Source organism: Macrobrachium rosenbergii, chromosome 34 (assembly GCF_040412425.1).
Source record: "Macrobrachium rosenbergii isolate ZJJX-2024 chromosome 34, ASM4041242v1, whole genome shotgun sequence".
Taxonomy (NCBI): domain Eukaryota; kingdom Metazoa; phylum Arthropoda; class Malacostraca; order Decapoda; family Palaemonidae; genus Macrobrachium; species Macrobrachium rosenbergii.
In genome coordinates, this window is record NC_089774.1 from 3,299,050 (window position 1) to 3,304,049 (window position 5,000).

Here is a 5,000-nt window from a genome sequence, read left to right on the forward strand (position 1 = left end):
ATATATATATATGTATGTATATAATTTTTTTGCTTAATGGCGTTTCAGTATTAGTCAGTTTTAAGATCTCTCCTACAGTATCATAGCTACTGGTACCACTATTACTGCTACTACCATTGTTATTGCTAGTAATAATAGTAGTAACAAGAATATTTTCTAGCAGCAGTAGTAACAGTAATGTTATTTAGACCATAAAGTAGTCCTAATGTTTAGTAGATCTTATTTTGTGTGTCAAAACAATTTTGCTAAAGGTTGCACACATCACTTTAAGAAAAGTGCAAATTCAAACAATGTTTGTAAACATTTGTGAAGAAAGGAAATCTAGCGAGAAAAAATTAAATACTTTAGCAAAGTATGCGACCTTTACTGAGCTCTTGAGAAATGTGTTAAATTTTGACATTAAGTATCATTTCACCATGCCTGCGATCCTAACATACTGGAGTTTTTCTGTTACTGATTACATTCTATTCTTTGTGCAATAATCTAGGCTCTGCTCCACGTTGGGTGCTAAAGAAAGAGAGTGAGAGAGATCAAAAAGCTCTCTCTCTCTCTCTCTCTCTCTCTCTCTCTCTCTCTCTCTCTCTCTCTCTCTCTCTCTCTCTCTCTCTCAGAAAGGTTTGTGCTGAGTTGAGAAAGAAATCGGCCGCACTGATAACGCAGTAAGCGTTGAATTGAAATCTTTGTGTATAAATATAATATTTCTGTGTGTGTGTATGTGTGTATGGCCGAATGTATACATACATCAGTTTGTGCATACTGTATTCTTTAGTCACCAGTTGCAGTAAAATAATTAAATATAAAGATAAAGTTATTACAAATATTTATATGCAAAGGTCTGTAAATAGAGGTATGTTAGGTTAGCCTAGGCTTGAATATTATAGACTCCCATAAAAAATGACAGAGCTACGGAGATCTGTGCAGTGTTGCAGATTGCAGACAACTTTTTCCAATTTATAAAGAATAAAAGAAATAAAGATATTATTATGGTAATAAAAAGCTAACTCTTCAACGCGGCCTTAGGCTGTCTGAAATTTCGAATGTAGGGATAAATAGACCTAATCTCCAATATATTGTCATGTGAATTCGCGTCTTTTATTTAGTAAGGACTTACTACTCGCAGTGTTTTATTATTTTAGGATTCTGTCATTACCACGGGCTGGTAGATGGCGCCAGTATGACTTTTTAGTTTTCTGTGAAAGAAAGCTACTGTGCCGTCCGCACTTTATTGTCGGCACTTATTCTGTCCGCCCTCAGATCTTAAAAACTAGTGAGGCTAGAGGGCTGCAAATTGGTATGTTGATCATCCACCCTCCAATCATCAAACATACCAAATTGCAGCCCTCTAGCCTCAGTATTTTTTTTTTATTTTATTTAAGGTTAAAGTTAGCCATAATCGTACGTCTGGCAACGATATAGGTCAGGCCACCACCGGGTCGTGGTTAAAGTTTCATGGGCCGCGGCTCATACAGCATTATACCGAGACCACCGAAAGATAGACCTGCTTTCGGTGGCATTGATTATACGCTGTACAGAAAACTCGATTGCGCCGATTGTTTTCCTTTACAGAGGACAGTCGATTACATGCAAAAGCACAAAGGAAATGTTAATAATATTGTAAAGATAATAATCATAATTATTGTTATTAAAATGAAAATATTAGAATATTAATATCATAAATGCGATTAGATATATCGCGTTAACAATTAAAATTTTTTAAAATCAAATTGCAAAAAAGAAGTGTCATGCAACCCAGAGGGTAACTTGCAGCTTTAGAGAGAGAGAGAGAGAGAGAGAGAGAGAGAGAGAGAGAGAGAGAGAGAGAGAGAGAGAGAATTGTCTACCTGTTATTCAAGTTGAGGATGAGATGCAGGTATTTACTTTACGAGAGAGAAAAAAAAAAGAGAAGATGATGTCGGTTTTAAAATTGGCCAAAGTGAGAGAATCTAATTGTCTGACTGTGTTAAAGCTGAGAGAGAGAGAGAGAGAGAGAGAGAGAGAGAGAGAGAGAGAGAGAGAGAATATTGAACATCTGTTGCCCAAGCAGAGATAGAGACAGAGACGCAGTTATTTAATTTACTAGAGAGAGAAAGAGATGATCGGTTTCATTTGCCAAACTGATTGGAAAAAGAATTATCTGTTAAAGCTGAGAGAGAGAGAGAGAGAGAGAGAGAGAGAGAGAGAGAGAGAGAGAGAGAGAGAGAGATGATCTGTTTCATTTGCCAAACTGATTGAAAAAAGAATTATCTGTTAAAGCTGAGAGAGAGAGAGAGAGAGTGTGAGTTGTGGGAGAAACATCTCATCGCACTTTTCATTCTGCAGTGAAGAAAAGCCAATCACTGTCAAATAGAGCCGACTGCGAAGGAGAGAAAGTTAATTGGTCATGTAGAACGCCCTGCCCAAATGACAAAGGCATCGCTGGAGCTCATACCCCTCTTATAGGTCAGTGCCCAGAGCAAGGTAGCTTCCACTGAACAGCACCTGGTGCCCGGATTGGGTACGGCAAATACCAGGACGTGGTGATTTAGTAGAGGGACTGGTTCTAACGTTTGTAGTTTGTGGTGATTTGGGAGTTATGGAGTTGTATGTTAATGGGTATTTGATCTTTAAGGTTTTTTAATGTTTTTTTATGTGTGTAATGTATTTAAATGCATGTTCTGGTTATTTATATGCGTATACATGTTATTGGAGTTCGTTTGTATTGTTATGTATGTTATTGAGATAAGTAATAAAAAAGTGTATATGTATATATATATACTGTGTATAAGTATATATATATATATATATATATATATGATTATTCATTTATTTATTTATCTATATATACTAGACATAATCCATTACCTGTATAGGGTATGTTGATATTTAAATAGAAGGTATCCATGCTTTTAGAACATTTCGTTTTCATTCTTTATAATTTAAGAACCAGCCGTCATACCTGAGCTAGTTCTTATCGTGCATGGCTGACGGTAGTGATCAGTCGAATAGAATCAAATCGCTTATATTTTATTATACGACGGTCATTTATTTAAAATTCAAGGAAAATGGTTGGTTCGGTTATACTTAAATATGGAACTAGTTCTAATTTTTTTTACTTGATTTTATTTTTATTCTGAGAAAAGCTGTTAGTAAGAGAATGTCAAAAAATTATTTTCTCTATTGATATATTTCAGTTTTGTTCCAAGGAAAACTTTTCGTAATAGTGTGTCAGAAAACTTATTTTTTTTTTGTACTTTGATTTTTATTCTGAAGAAAATTAATGAACTGACTGCTTTTGATTGAGTTAAGGTTATACGTCAACAAAAGCACTATACTCGTATAAATTTATTTTTATACCGTTTTATACACTTCCATATTCCATCTTACTGTCCACCCTCTCTAACAATTGATTCATAGGGCGACTGCTTTGAGGTTTTCCTCCTGTTACACCTTTCAAACCTACCCACTCTGATTTTCATCTCCATCGCTGAATGACCTTATAGGTCCCAGTTCTTGGCCTTAGGCCTAAATTCTTTATTCAGTTTATTTCAATATACTAACTTAGAAAGATCGGTATTCCGTTCCACCCACTTATATAAAATGGCGTCTCATGGTTTGGTGGTCACGATACTCGGGCCACGAGCAAATATGCCCAGCTCTTTTAAAATCTTCGTGCCCCCGCTGACCTAAGCTGTGAATTGTCTGCTTAACAGTTGGTCAGTTGTGGTGTGTGACAACCTTTGGAAAGAGGCATGGTGCTAGTGACCTCATCCGAAAAAAGAGTTACGTTATTGTTATTATTATTATTATTATTATTATTATTATTATTATTATTATTATTATTATTATTATTACAAAACTAATCTCTTGTTTTGTTTCATCTTTCAGGTAAGATTCTACCAGGGGAAAAACTGCTTTGAAGATTATACCTGCCTCCTGGTACCTGAAGGTAAAAATAACACCAATTTTTTTTATATCAGTTTGGTGTTTTCTGTTGAACCTGGTTGATTTATGTTGTTTCATCGAGGAATACTTCTCATGGTTTGCGCATAGGTTATGTCTTCTGGATCACCTCTCCTCCTGTCATTAATTGAGCGTGGATTTAGGTCGTATTTAAAATTGGTGGCAAATTTGGCGTCACTTTTAGTGGGCATTTTCCTTATTCAGTTTTTGTTTTTATTTTATATTTCTCTATTTAATTTTCATACTTTTTTATTTTATTCGATTGTGTTTCACTCAACGCAATTTCTGTTCGGTTGCGTTTGTTTCAACCCAGTTGTCATTCGGTTGCATTTTATTCAACCCAATTTTCATTCAATTGCATTTCGTTCAATTCAGTTTCCACTCAATTTTCATTTGGTTACATTTCATTCAACCCTATTTTCACTTGGTTTCATTCCATTCAACCCAATTTTCACTCGGTTCTCGTTCGGTTGCATTTCACTCAACCCAATTTTCACTTTTCCCATTCGGTTGCGTTTCATTCAACCCAATTTTCATTTGGTTTCATTTCACTCAACCCAGTTTTCACTTAGTTCTCATTCGGTTGCGTTTCATTCAACCCAATTTTCACTCAGTCCTCATTCGGTTGCGTTTCATTCAACCCAATTTCCACTCAGCTCTCATTCGGTTGCGTTTCATTCAACCCTTCGAGTACTCGTGGGAGTCTAATTGTGACGTCAGACGGCCATTATCAAGACCTCCCTCGCACATAAGGGCGACCTGCCGATGCAGAAATACGTCCTTCTGAACCTTATCGAAACAGCTTTTATGCAGCGTACGAGAGAGTAGATGAATAGCCCTGAAATAACAGGGTAGCCAAGGCTGCGCGTTCCGTAAATCGCGCCTTATCTCGGGATCTGGACCGTTGCGCAATGTGGAAATTTCGTTTTTCTTATAGTTAAGTTGCCTACATGATTTTGTCATGAATTGAGATGCCAAGTGTTGTGTTTCATTTTATTAATCGAGTGGACTTACAAGTAGGTTATTTTTTTTATATATTGTTTCTGCTTTACACTGATCTA

At 36.0% G+C, this 5,000-nt stretch overlaps 1 protein-coding gene across 11 annotated transcripts in view; it reads left to right on the forward strand.

Annotated features, from left to right (window-relative positions):
• Positions 1-5,000, forward strand: part of Prosap (prosap) — a 422,776-nt gene that overhangs the window by 33,892 nt on the left and 383,884 nt on the right. For 2 of the 11 annotated variants that reach the window (XM_067133640.1, XM_067133649.1), the window contains exon 1: positions 3,871-3,925. The exons of the other annotated variants lie outside the window; for them this stretch is intronic. The gene's annotated coding sequence lies outside the window, so the exon portion shown is untranslated. Of the gene's footprint in view, positions 1-3,870; positions 3,926-5,000 lie in introns of those variants that run through there. 11 annotated transcript variants of the gene reach the window in all.